This window comes from Momordica charantia (assembly GCF_013281855.1).
Source record: "Momordica charantia cultivar OHB3-1 chromosome 1 unlocalized genomic scaffold, Mcharantia_2.0 BLBB01000001.1, whole genome shotgun sequence".
Lineage (NCBI taxonomy): Eukaryota > Viridiplantae > Streptophyta > Magnoliopsida > Cucurbitales > Cucurbitaceae > Momordica > Momordica charantia.
The window spans coordinates 17411344-17426813 of NW_028275157.1; positions in this window are offsets into that span (position 1 = coordinate 17411344).

The following is a 15470-nucleotide window of genomic DNA, read 5'->3' on the forward strand; positions in this document are numbered from 1 at the left end:
ATTCAACATTTTTGGCTCAATTCTTACGAATTTTGTTTAAAAATATTTTAAAATTCGGCTCCGAGTTTCATATATATTATGAAAAACATAGATATTATAAAAAAAAAATTATATATATATATAGTCACATCCTTTTTGCTTTCTTCCCCTTGTTTATTTGTGAAAGCTAGGCTTCCTGGTGGTATGAAAGAAAGATTCACACAAGAAAAGTGATCACAACAATCTCCCTCGGTGGGTTTTAGTGGGCATAGGTTGTAGTTCCTTTTCCAGAAGAGAATTCATCATCCGATTCAAGATCCAGACCTGTGCGCAAATCCTACCCGTTTTCATATGGGCCAAATGGAAAAAGTAGACTTCTGGATGCCCGCTTAGAGGGAGAGTTGGATGGGCACACACCGTCAGCTATATGGAAATGGAGCAAATGGAACCTCCTCTGACCCTGACGGAACGGAGGTGTGAGCTTACAGGGCTAGGGCTCATCCGTGTAAGAATTAGGAATTCCTCTTCCAACTCGTCCCGGAATGGGCGTTATGGCAAAGAACAAGAAGAAAACAAAAGGAGAAATTTGTCCAATAGTAACAAATGGTGCCTCCACAGGTTGACATCCGATCCAACCTAGTAGTAAGCAATCCGCCAAAAGCAACCAAAATAGTCCTTGGTGAATAGGGCGAAAACTTGAACTACGCACATACATACTTTTAAAAAAAGGTAAAGCCAACAGACATATAAAAACTGGTGCTATTGCGGCTACACCTCCCAATTATGAAACCCCTTCTCTCCCACTTTTCTCTCTCACTTCACACCTTGGAACGCACCGTTCTTATAGAGAGAGAGGTCAAGCTGTCCAACTCTTGTTTGCAGACCGATTGGCTTATCTCGAAACCTGTTCCGGGGGAGACATTGAGTCTGCATGAGAAAGATGGGAGACTCCCCTGTACCTCTTTATGGGAATGTATGAGTCAGTGACAATGGTAAACATGAAGTTTCTTCGGCAACGGTTTTTTCCAAGCAAAATGCTTGAGGGGACGAGCTGCGACAAGGACTGGACCTGGAACCATACGAAGGGGGGGTGTATAGGTCTCGATCACGTGGTTGGGGTATCGATTTGGAGCTACTGCATATGCGACTGGGTCACCCAGGTATAGAAGCTATGTATGGATCGACAGTGTATGGATCACTGGCTAAGGCTGGCTTAGATGGGTGGGCAGAGCCAGGTGCTCTTATTTTACGACGGTAGGGAGGGAAGGAGCCTAAATCGGCCCCCTTCAGAGGAAGCAAGGGTCAAGAGAAGTCAGCTCGGTTTATGAGCCCCTTTCCGATTCCCTCACCCAATCTCATGAGAAGCAAGCCCAGAGGGCCCTGCCTTAACCTGTCCCCAGACAGCCAGCCCTCACCAGGCTGCTGGCATTGCTAAATGCTCCGCCACGAAGCAAGCTCTCCTCCCAAACTCTTTTTTATCAAACTCCTTTCTCGTTCCCTTGTACAGCCCTTACCAGGCTGTTTTCATTATGTGTTCTTTGCAGTGTCTAGCAGGATCTAGATTTGTAACAAATATTCTACTTTGCTTATGCAAGTTGTTATGTACCAAAACCAAAGAATATTGTCGATGGGATGCAAAAAAAGATGATCTTACTTCGCTCATGCACCGTCTTTTAACCCCCTCCGAAGTCGAGCATACATACGACGATCTTCATGCGTGAATAGCCGGGAGGAAAGAAAGGGCGGTAGATGATAATGAAAAAGGTGCCACGCCCAAAGCACCAAGACTGCTTATTCCGCTAAAACAGTAAAGAGACAAGACCTCTTATGCCGGAAAAGTAAGAAAGTCAAGTAGCAAAAGAAATGACCTAGACTAGACCTCTTCTACCGCATCAAGAGGAAATCCCGATCCCGCATTTGAGAAAGTTTAGCTATGCCCACAGCTCTTTCAAAGGAAAGCAGTCTTCTCAAGAGGCTTTGTTGATTTACTTCGTGATGAGTATGTTGAAAAAGATCGAAGCCGCGGTATTTATTTCACTCAAGATTGGGCGGAGAGTTGTATGCTGCGTTCGGGAAGGATGAATCGCTCCCGAAAAGGAATCTATTGATTCTCTCCCAATTGGTTGGACCGTAGGTGCGATGCTCCAAAAGAGATTGTTAGCAAGCAGCACTACTACTAATTCACCTCCGTGTGTATTGCGTCTTTGCTTCAATCCGGGTCAACGAAGTCAACTTCCTTTCCTGCCGCCGAAGGGTGAGTTTTCCCCAATTCACACACGCTCGTTATTCTCATTTCGTCTTCGTGCCCATCTTTTTAGGACAGGACAAAGATTTTGCGCCGAGAAGGTTTTTAGAACTTTTGTAAAGCCTTTCTGCCCATTATTTATCTTCATTCTAAGTAAGCAGGTCGAAAGCAGTTGAGGTGATAGCAATAATAAGCGGGGAAGCTGAAGCAAGAGGTTCTTTTTCACTCCTAAATGAAAGCTAAACTAAACGACTGGATTCTCACTAATGTTTGCGTTACTCAAGCCGACATTCTCGCTTCCGCTTCGTCCACCACTGCTCGCGCGGGTGCTTCCCTCTAAGGCGAGCCTAACAAGAGAAGTACAGGCCAATGGAAGTACTTACTTAGCCTACCGAGCCTATCAATAAAGGGGAGGCGGGCAGAGAGCCGTGAGCCCGCTTAGCTCAGAGGTTAGAGCATCGCATTTGTATGTCAACAAGCGAAGGGTCGAAACTGGTATCAAATTCCACAGCGATGAATGAATCTTCCCCATCTAAGGCCATTTTTTACAGACAGACGAACCGGTTCGATAATCAATATTCCCCTTTTCATTAATTCTGTAAGAGTTAAATCCTTCTGCGCATGTGTTAAGCATATAGCTAGCATTCCTTCTGAGCCAGGATCAAACTCTTCTTTTGAGTATGATTGGGCCCCGCTGTGGTAGAACCTGGTGAACCGGGCGTACTACTTCCCAACCTTCTGTGAACCTTGCTTCTCTTATGATTTTTGCTATTTTATTTTTCTTAGAAAAGTGATTGATATCAAAGAGAGAGCTAACGAACGCTAGAATTGGGATATCGAGAAAGAGGGTAGACCGTAGAGGGTTCAACAAAGAAAAGTTCCTTCCTCACTACGCTTCGCTTGACTTGAGTTGGCTGCATAACCTGGACTCTCATACCAGATGATAACAATCTTTAGCTGAAAGAAAGAACAAATTTCTAGGAATGTGCAGAGCTGAGACCTGCTGTTGTAGCCGTAGCGATATAAACAAGAATACTCATCCGAGCCGCAGGAACATGTACATACAGAATACGAGAATTTCCACCTTGTTGAAGATCTAGTGGTGCTACCCGAAGACTTAAATGAATAGCCATCGCTGTGACACCCTTCCTTATACACTAATAAAGGAGAAAGGCCATGGGTCATGTCCAACTCTCTCGTTTTTATCTCGATAATAGTTTCTTCTATCTACTGAATTCAAAAGGCGACCCGCCGCGCCGGGGCCCCGAAAGCCTTTGTTTTAGTATTGAGTAGTACTAAAATAGCTAAGTTGACAAAGGTGAACAGCCCCCTCTTCTTTATAGTCGTAAAGGGCCTCTCAGAAAAGTAAGGAAGGAGGCATTCGAAAGGCCGACCACTATATCATAGGCCTTCCGGTGGGAAGGCTAGGGGTTATAGTCGACGTTGATTCATCATTTTTAACGTCTCTAATTCAAAACCCGCCCCTCATGCAGCATATGAGCGGATCTTCACTAAAAGCCGGCTCTATTGGCGGATGGATAAGGCCCCTCACTCTGACATGAGAACAAAGAAAGCTCCTATTAATGCGCTTCGCCCGCCTGACTGGAGAGGGCGGGAGGTTTGAATGAGTGACTTCCCGTTTTTCAGTCAGTAAAGTAGACTGACAGAAAGAAGAGAGGTTTAAGCACTTTCGATTCGGTAATAGCCAATAAGACAGTTTGCTCTTATCGTACGTACCGCTTGTGCGTTCTCTCTCTTGCCTGTGTGTACGTACTTTAAGCAGCCTTTCCGTAGATAAGTTAGAGGCCCGTGATCTACGGCCACCCTCAGGGGTAGTGTTTTCACTCTCGGGCGGGGAGAGGGTGGTCGGGTTGCTTCCAAGCTCAAACCATTGGAAACAGAATTGCTACTTTCTTCTTGTTATTGAGAGAGTGGTATTCTCCACCCCTGTCAGGGCTGGAGCTTGATTCCCACTCCCAGTAGTCTTTCTTCAGTAATTCGCTTGGAAAGTAGTCTTTCGTAAGCAGGAGCGTACCCCGGCTTCGCCCGAAGCATGCTACGGAATGAGCCTTGTCTACGAAGCAAGTTCAGTCAGCGCATAAATCGTCCGCGAGTGTAGTTGACGGGCTTGGAAAGGTTTCCTTTATCAATTCCAGAAGTGGAGGAGCTGTTATCTATGTAATTGAAGAAGCTGTAGAAGAGCACCACCACGGTTCATGTCCTTTCTCCTATTCTTTCTTTGTCACTTCTTGGAAATCACGAAGAGGATTCCCGGACTGGACTGAGCGGGAGGGGAGCTGCAGTCGGTATTGGAAACGTGTTCAGTTCGGATAGGATTATCTCCCGGTCCAATAGAGACTATTTTTCCTTTCAAATTGAGACTATCAAAACAAAAAGTGAAAACGTGTCGTCGCTCACAGTCCAAGAAAGGTAGTCCTTTCATTGGCTAACGGGATTACGCAACATGGTCTCGACCGATCCACTTTTTAGGAGTTGGTTTTGGCTTGCCTCTTTCTATGTTATTAGTAAAGCGCTAACGAGCAAGAAAACTACGAGACCAGCCCGAATCCAGCCAGGTTCTATTTCTCATGTCCCCTTCCCAACAATTGTACCTTGTCTTGGGGCGTCTTTGGCTTTACGAGAGAAAGCCCGCTGGAGAAAAAAGTCTTTCTCTTCCGGATGACGCGGTCAGAAGATTCGGAGGGTGAGCAGCCACCCTTGTTGTGACCTGACCACTTTCATGCTTCGAATGAGAAGTTGCGCTTTCGATCTTGTTCTCAGCTCCGGGTCTGGTCCTTTAGGCGATCGAAGAAGGGGCCAGGCTCCCGGTGGAGCAGGATAGAGTGTCCGACCATTGTTATTCTTTACTTTCTTAAGGGGCAGAGGAGTCCCACAGCAAGCCCTGGTTCAGGGTAATAGAGTGTCTGATTCATAGGGATACGCAAAAGTATTCTTAGTACCAAAATGGGGAATAGTAACAAAAGGGCGCATCATTTTTGTTACATTACTAAAAATTTGATATGTTGTTTTTTTCCAAAAAAAAGAGGACCTTTCATTATTATTCAGGTTTCGACCAAAGTATGGTTGGGGTTCCGCAGTTGAGGATGAGGATTTGGGGGAAAAATATTAACTGAATTCGGGTTCCATTTTGACTAATCCAATCAAAAATTGAGAGTCAAGTCAAGGGGGAACGCCATACCTACATAGAAGAACCGCTGTTCGTTGACTTTCTAAGGTCTAACCTTTCGCTCCCCTACTGAAAAGGAGCAAAGCAGCTTCGCACCACTGATAGACTACTTAAGATTCAATTCAAAAGGTCCTACTTAGTTTCGTAAGCCTGCTATGACATTATGCGTGTGTAGATCCTTGACAACACAGAGGAAGTCGGAGTAAAGATGGCGCATAGCTTTGGCGATCATCACAAAGTTGTCCAACCCCCTGATGGATGCTGCAGGGTAAACAGGTTAATATAGATCTGCTATCTCGAGCCCTGTAACCTGGCTATGCGCAACATTCTATTGACTTGATATGATATATTTCAAGATTATTAATACATCCTCAAAAGAGGAAAAGCTCCCTAACCTTAATAATAAAAGAAGGGCTAAAGTAAGACCCTTAAGAGAAATTAGATTTCTCTTGTTATTTTTTATAAAATTCCCAGAGCCTCCGGTAGCACAGCCGAGACAGCGATGGGTTTTCTGCCCCTGCGGGGATGGAGCGGGCTCACCATTATTTCATTTCATTCTATTTATGGGTTCGAGCTCTCGAGTTTTGATGAGTCTCAGAAAAAAAACCGATTAAAGATGCGGGTACATTAGAGATTCGAAGGTCTCCGTTTTCCATTTTATAGCGTTTATGTTGTAGGTCAACTCGAGATAGCAAGAATATGACCATTCGTTGCAGTCGTAGGCGAAGGAGACAAGGGCGAGGCACCGAACATGTTCTATCCTCAACCTCCATCCGTCATGTGGAATCTCAATCCGCTTTTCCTATTCACTAGTACACTGCGCGCTAAAACAAAACGGGAAGCCCCTTTCTTATTATTAGGTTGATTGGTTTGGAACCCTATACAAGGGGCTGCTTGCAGCTCGCCCCTATTTCTAAGGGGGCTTATGCACTCTACTCGTATTTCCGGCAATTGCAATGGCTTCTTTATCTCTTCATGTTGCTTTGGAAGAAGCGATCTGTTACCGAGCCATATTATTGGGAATAACGAAAGCATCTCTAAATACTCATTTTTTCATATCCGAAGCAAGTTTTCAAGAAAGCGTATTATGGGGGACCGTCAAGCACATCCGGCAAGGATCAAGGGGGATCTCGTTGTTGCATAGCTCAGGTCGTAGCAACTGAATGGGCACACGTTCAGGGCCGATCCATTGTCAACCAGAACCATTGGCACCCTTTTCCCTGTAGTGATCACTTTAATGTGTAAGGCTTTGTTATGTATGGTTCATTCCTGCCTTCGGCGTTGCGTACTGGGTGAAGCTTAGTCCTTCGGACCTTTCAATCTCGCAACTTTAGGAATTTCCACCTTGTTGAAGATCTAGTGGTGCTACCCGAAGACTTAAATGAATAGCCATCGCTGTTAAGAACTAGCTAGGACCAAATTCTCACATGTCTCTTTCGTTATTACAACCTTCTTTTTTGATGTCAAAGACCAGAAGCTATGCGCCATCTCGTACAGAAAAGGTACTGGTTACATCAAACTTCAAGGTTGATTGGCACACTCTTGAGATCAGAAAGAATAATACATTTGTGAAGATAGGAATTAACCAGGAGAACAAAAGCGGAAGTCTCACGTACGGTTCCCTGAGAAGGAATAAAAATGTTCATCAAGCTAGTGTCTTAATTTTCCATTTTAATTTATCATATTTCCTACGATAACATTGTAGGGTTTTTCTTTTTCTTTTTAATAATGTTAACTTTGATTTACTTTTATTTCACTATCATACTTTTTCTTTTTCATAGAGCTTATCTATAATACGAAAAATATATGGATTTTATTTTATAACACGAGATCAAAGTTATTGGTGCATGACTTCCTTTTAAGTCTCAGTGCCGTTTTTGTTTTGTTTTTTTTTTTGACATTAATTCTTATATTTCCTTAATTCATGAAGCAAGTTGAAATTGAGTACTTATTAATCATGACGTAATAGGTCATTTTTAATTATAATAATTTACGTTTGACTAATAAAAATCTTCTAATTCTTAATTAGAATTTAAAAAAGTAATCCATTTTCACCATAAAAGACGTCATTGAAAAATCTAATTAAAATGGTCTTATTTTTTTTCCCTATAAATCAACTGAAATCCTAAAATATAATCATTGTCCAAAAACACTTCAAAACCTGCTACCCACTTCACTTGTGAATTTTTTTAATAATATAATTTAATTGGTTAAGATACTAGTAAATCTGACCCACCTAACCCAAAACAATTATGAATTTGTTTGGATTAATCTTCAGTAGATTAGTATATTTAATTTAAGTGAAAACTATACGAATTACTTCTCAAGTACAAAATAAACTTCTCTTGAAAACGTCAAAGGGGTATTTTTTTTTCCTAAACAGTATATATATATATATAAGATAACACGACTATAATTTTTTTCTCTGATATTTGTGGGTGTTCGGGCCAAATTGAATGAGAAGGCTATAATTAAAAACAAAAGGTAGCTATATTACATTCTCATGTTACAAATATAAGAAAGTAGATATGATTAGTTAAATATATTTTAAGATATCTCTATCATGGAAAAGTAGGGCATGATCTCAACAATAGGCCTAGGCACATAAGATTTACATGTTATAATTAATTAATTAAATTATGCAACAATAACATATTGTATTAAGCTACAATAGTTCTTTTTTTAGTCCATTTATTTTCTTAAATGTGAAACAAACTCTTAAAAAATCTTGAAATGAGACAATTGGCTTGATCTACCTAATAATTAATTTATACTTATTAGATAATCTAAAAATTGATTGGTACACCTCTATTGTTTATTATGGTTGTGATAATTAGTGCAATATAATCTTTGCACTAAAAAAACAAGATTAATTCAATCTTTTAAAACCATTCTTATTTTTGTTTAACGTTTTTTTTTTTTTGGATATTGGGACGAGTTTTGCTAATGTCAACCAACAAAAATTATTGTAAAGAAAATAATAATAAAAATACTAAGTTGTTTCTTAAAATCTAATATTAAATAATTTGGCAAGTGGGTGCATGTATTTTTTTTCCTTAAAACGGTATGTGTTTTTAGGTTGCTTCATATCATATAGTTATTGAATCATATATGTTTCCTCGAGATAGCACCGAGAGAGTCTTGAACTTTATGATATCACTTGCTGTGAGGTATTGGATTCAATACTTATGTTGGTCACAGTGTTGTTCAGTTCAAAAAAAGAGCCACACGACATCGATTTCATATATCATGTATAATTTAGTCCAAAAAATCAAATATAGTATGCTATAAATATAAAGTATTATATGGGTTGTTAAATTATTTTATTAATAAAATTCACTGTCAAAACGTCATCTATATTAAAAGCACGTTGCAATAGACTAATTTCTAAAAATTAAATATCATTAGTTAACAGGAATGAGAGTGCGTCAATTTAAGCAAAAAAAGGGAAGAAGTTTATAAGATGAACTAAAAATTTCTCTCGTGATTGCGTGTTTACTAAAATTAACCAAACACAGAGAAAAATCAAAGTTGTGATTCCTCTTGGTAGGACGGAAGGAAATTCCCATTCAAATGGTGGGTTCCACCACTTTTTTTCTTAATCTAATTTTTTTCTCTCTCTATTGAATAGGTTTATTTATTAACTCGATTAGTATATTTACATTATTATTATTTTTATATCAGTGAACGTCCGGATCAGTTTACGTGCACCTCGAATAATCTTATAGAAAACTGTCTGATCCTACAACATTTGGTGCCGGAGAAACTAATTCATAAGGTTGATGGCCACATGAGATTTGAGCTCATTCCTTTTTAATTAATCCTAGTTCCTTTGGACCAATGAACCACTCATGATGGTTAGTATATTTATATTATAAAATGTGGGCACGACTTGAAATCAATATATTATATAATCCTTAAATAATATAAACAATATATATTATATAAACATTTTTTTAATACAACATGTGAAGGTTCAGGTTCAAATTCACGATATTTTAGTTTGATTCAGGTGCATTAATTTGTTGAATTATGTTCAAATTTGCTATTATAAAATAATTAAATCTATGATATAAATCTATTAGACAGGAGTAAACCAATGAAAAACTCAAGTTATTGTAATTTATTTTTCTTTAAACAATAAATCCAAAAAAGAAAGAAGGAAACAAGAATTTGAAGGCGGATGGGTCCAGCTCCAAACCCGAAGTGGCATCACATAGATGACGTCACAGTACGTCGTAAGATGCTGCCACGTGTGAAGGGGAAGAACCTTCCTGGTAGGCAGCAAGAAAGGAAGGTGAGTAGGAAACAGCCACCATTGAAAATGAACGAAATAAGATTAATTAACGTTTTTTCCCTAAAATGACTTTATAAAGCAAAGAAAATTCAACAAAGCAACTCCCTTCCACTGGCTCCCTCCCCATTTGCCCATTTTTCTTCTCTCCTAAGCGCCATGAACTCCCCTCAAAACCCTAGTTGCCTCAATCACCATCACTTTCAGGACTCCTCCTCCTCATTCATGGATTTCTTCGATTTCTCGGGTTACCCGCCACCCGATTTCATTGTCGAAGAAGCCGAAACGATGACGTTGCCGGAGGCGAGAATCGGCAGGCGGAGCATACCCATGACGACGGAAGCAACTTTCACAGACAATAATACCATGCAAGTGAAATTAAAAATTATAGCTTTATCTTGCATATAGTTAATAATTTTAATAAACCCCATGCATGTATTTATACATATATATCATATTGTTAAAGTTTTCATAATTAATATATATTTGTGTGTGTTTTTGCAGAGAGGAGTGGTGCGAGACGAAGGGTGTGAAGAGAAAAAAAGAGGGAGGAGGTGGGTGCAGCAATAGGGTTGCATTTAGAACCAAGTCGGAGCTGGAGATTTTGGATGATGGCTTCAAGTGGAGAAAGTATGGCAAGAAATCTGTCAAGGATAGCCCTAATCCAAGGTAAATAATACACATCCTAGTTAAGTTAGTTAAAGACATTTATTTTTACTAAAATATCAAAACTTTAAATCATAAGTATGTTGAGTTAAAAAAAAAATTACATATTTCTAGGAAGAGAGAGATGCGGCTAGATACACTTGAATTAAGAACGTGTGGTAAAGGTTTATATAGTGGTGGAAAGTTGAATGTGTCATGAAGATGATGATTGGAGTGTGGTAAAGGTTTATATAGTGGTGGAAAGTTGAATGTGTCATGAAGATGATGATTGGAGGGAGAAGTGGAAACTCCAATATTTATTTATGATATTATTCTATTAATTATAGTCTTCTTTTATATCACTTCACTTACCTTTAAGACCAAACTAATATGCTTTACTTTTTGTTCTTGTTTTACTTGTATGGATAATGTGGAGTTTAATGTATGGATAATAACAACTTAAAAGATATATGATAGTAATTTAATTAAGTTTTGCCACCATGCCTAAATTAAATAAAATATGATGTAAAATCTTAAAAACTACTCTAAAAAAATATCCATCTTTTATTTCGTTGTGTATGTGTTATAATTCCTAGAAACATAACTATGTGGAAAGTGAAAACGGTACATTTGAAAGAGAAAACTTTGGTTCATATATATTTCAAGATATAAGTGTAGAGTAGTATAAGAAGATTAAAAATTATATCTTAAGAATGCAATGATTTGAACTATATGGTAGTGTCGATCCGTTTAATATGTATATATATATATGGTGTTGTAAATGATAAATATTTGTGAAGTTTATTGATGATTTTGATTTTGGATGTAATGTGCAATTGTTAGGAATTACTACAAATGCTCAAGTGGAGGTTGTGGAGTGAAGAAGAGAGTAGAGAGAGACAGGGATGATTCAAGCTATGTTATTACAACATATGAAGGAGTTCACAACCATGAGAGCCCTTTCTTGGTTTATTGCAATGATCCAACATTTCACCCTCATGCCACTTGGCCTTCCACTTTCCACCGCTCTTCTCCGCCCTACTCTTCTACTACTACCCTTTGACTTTCTCTCTTCTACATACTATTTTGGAAAATGCTCTGGTCTTAAATAGTGAGAACCTATCTGATTTGTACTAACCACTATTGAAATTTGACAGCTAATTTTAAAAAAGTTAATTACTTTTATATTTCTCTCGTAGTTGTCAAATATTTAGTGGTGGTGAACACAAGATAGGTTCTCTCACCGGTCATGACTTAAATATTTTTCCTTTTTCCTTTCGTCTTATCCCTTCACACGTACATCTCTCTCGTTTTCTTTTACATGTTCCCTCCCTCCTTTTTTTTTGTTACTTTTTTATTTGGAGAGGGAAGAACTTGGATAATGATTGGTTGTTTTTCCTTTAATTATGTAATTAAAGTTGTATAATTTTATAACAGACTCAAATATTAATAATTACAATCGTGTTTAAATCAGCTGCTTTAGGCTTTGATTTGAAGTTAAAAAGTATAATGGAGATGTGGGCTACCAATAAAAATATTGTGTGAATTGCTTAATTTTTATGGTTGAATTTTTTACTACTCTCTTTTTTCTTTTCCTTCATTTATTAATCGAGTGATGTAATTGAGTTATTATGCATAATAACTCAATTATCAAGACTTGGGGTGTTTAAAAGTGAAAATCATGTATCTTTGGAGCCATATGTGAAGTGATATCCTATGATAGGGCTGACATTTAGCTCAACTTCACATATATATTAAATAAAGAGATATCATGATTAAAGAAATTAAACCAATGAGATCATGCCAAAGCTTAATATATTATATTAAAAAAAGAAAAATAAAATAACTTTTCTTGTACAGGAACTCGGAAGGGGCAAATTCAATTCTCAAATCAATATATAGATTTGCTTGCTATTGCTATATGATTCTGTTTGGAAAGTAGGATATAGATATATGCAATTATATGCATGTTTTCCCAAAAACTATTTTTTGTGCAAATATATTATATATGGTCTTCAGTTTTCATGGAGCATATTTGTTTGAATACCGGCAAACGACTTGTCGTTTTGGGGGCATTGAGGAGTTTGTCGTACTGTTTTTTAACATCTTGATCTCCAGTTTGTGGTGATAATTTGAGATCTGAAACTGGTGACCAGGATGAATAATTGCAATTATTATTGCTGCTGATGCTGTTTTCAGCTGGTTTCTTACTTGCATTCTTGTTTTTCACCACTCTGTAATATTTCTTCTCCATATTCTCCATTCTCCCTTGTGCTGCCCGTCAACCCATTAAAAAGGAAGAGAAAAAAAGGAGTTAGAAAATCAGTCTTCATCTTAGTAAAAAAAAACCAAAGATGATGGGAGGTAGAAATTGGGATCAAGAGGAGTTTCCAATATCGAAGTTTTAAGTTTAAAATTTTTAATTAGAGTATGATTTAATTAATGCCATTTGATACATGTTGTACAGTTAAAAATATTCACGCTATTGTTTATAAAATATTAATTATTTAAAAATATTATCTCAAAGAGTAGAGTCAACAGCCATATACATGAAAGATATTCTGAATTCAGAAAAAAAAAAAAGCAAAAAAACATAATTGAAGTTCTTGACCCCACCTTCGTTCCCACTTTGACTTCTCTTGCAAAGAAATTTAACCATCCTGATAGCAGCCATCTCTTAACTACTTGTTAACGTGCTCGAAAATTATTATTTTTTCTTTAAATTAAGCTTCCAAACATTATTTTTATTATGGGTATGTTTTTTTTTTTAATACAACATGTGGGGTGAGGGATCGAACTCATAACCTCATAATTGGTGGTATATATCAATTATTGTTAAACTATGCTCGTTTTGTTATTATGGGTATGTTTTATGTTATCTTTTTTTTAAATTATTTTTAAATTTTAAATCTAATTTGTAAAATTAAAGGGAAAATTAATAAGTTTTCAAATACTGTTTTTTCGTTTTTGAAATATTTTAAAACTTCACCCGTATTTTTAAGAATTATGAGATAAAACATGCATACTGAACAAATTATGAGACCAAAAACAAAATCCATATCAAAGGTCTTTCAAAGAAGACCATTGGTCATTCCTTTATTCTTCTGCTCCACGTTTAAACTTCTAAATTGCAAATATTTTAACCAAACTTTTCCCCAAAGTCCACAGGCTATCACTTTTATTTTATGTTATATAAGCTATTTTCATTCACACATAAGAATATAAAAAGGCAATAGGACAAAGAAAACAATGTAAACTGACCTGTAATTTTTTCTTGGCCGACAAGACAGAAGACAGAAAAAAGTATGCAAAAAAATTAGGGTTATGGAACTGTTGCAATGCCTCTCTATGTTATATAGAGGCGAGAAATTAGGAAAAGGTTCCAAGTAGAGTGGAATATGGTGAGAGTTTTTTTTTTAGAAAGAATATTCAAAAAGGAAATTTACTCAAGTTTATTTATTTATTTTTATTTACTGATATGGTAACTTTGGGCTGGCAGTATATTAGGCAAAGAGTTGATAGCAAATAAAATACTTTTTTTTTTCCATTTTTACTTTTTACTTTTGGGTTCTTTGCTTTCCCTTTACTTGTTTTTTTTTTCCTTCTAAATCCATGAGTAATTAAATTTACAGGAAGTAATGGAGAGCTTCTTTCGTGTGTTCAACTTGAACACTGTTTTCACTTTTTAGAAAGTCTATATCGATAATTGGAGAGAATTTGAAAATTTGTTTTAGAAATGAAGTATATTTATCAATAATCTCATTATTAAGTAATAATACGTTATAGAAATGTTTATAAAACTAACGTTATTAAATAAATGAGCTTTTGAAAATGTGGTATGATATGGATTTTTCTTTTTTACTGTAATGTGTGAGGGAATAGCTTCGAGACCTCTTAATTAAAAATAAGTACTTAAATATAATGTTTTACTTTAAAAAATTTGGCATTGTAAGGATTTACAAGTATTACAATATGTTTAAACATTTATAAAATTGTAATCAAGTTTTTAAAAGTTTAAATAAAGGTACGGCTTTTAAGGGATTCATGTTTTATTTTTGAAAATTTGTCATGGTTGAAACTTAAAAGGCACAGGTGTCGAAACATTTATAACATTTTAATCAAGTTTTAATATTAATTAAAAGTAGTTTTAAAACCCCGACTTTTATTTTTATTTTTTAAAATCTAACATGGTAATAATTTAAAAGGTACAACACATATCTAACTGCTGCATATATTTAGATTGAGGTAAGATAAGTATTGTATTTTTACACGAAGTTTAAGCTTAATCATTATTCCAAGAATAACTTGTGATAAAAGGATTTTTTGGACGACTGAAAAGACGTTTCAAAATTCAGACATTTGCCTTAAAAGTTGTTTCACAACCAATTTCCCACAAAATGTCCTGAAAATTTTCAGTTTTAGATTTGTAGAATCTTTTTTTGTCACCATATTACTTTCTTTCTTTATTTCAACAATCCACAAATATATCGTGTTTATTTTTATTCATACTTTTCATATGTATGTTTTTTCAATTCACCAAAACATTCTTCTATTTATCAAATATTTTACATTTTAAAATTATATTGTTTAATTATTATCCATTTAATTAATATTCTTTCCATATATATTCTAATTATCTTCTCCCTTCATTATTTTTTTTCCGTGTTTTCTTTCGATAGGATGATAAACATGTATTCCACTAAAATAATTATTTTTCATATTTTAATTATCTTCTTTCCTTTATTATTTTTTTCGACGTTTTTTTTCAATAATATGATAAACATATATTCCTCCAAAAGGTTACCTAATATGTATTTTTTATTGGTATATATTAAACTATTACCAAAGAAATTAAAGTTATATGATATACACTTTTAGTCTCAGTGTTATATTTGGTTATTTACTAAAATCTCCTTTTTAGTAAATGTGTTTTCTTTTATCTAACGTACAATACGATAAAAGATATAATTGTTAGAAGGATGGATTGTTAGTGTGGACCATTTGAAAGATATAATTGGCGGAGTTGTATAATACATGTGTTTTCTTTTATCTAACGTACAATACGATAAATAATATACTTACCCAATATGTTATATAATATACTTACATTTTAATAGTAT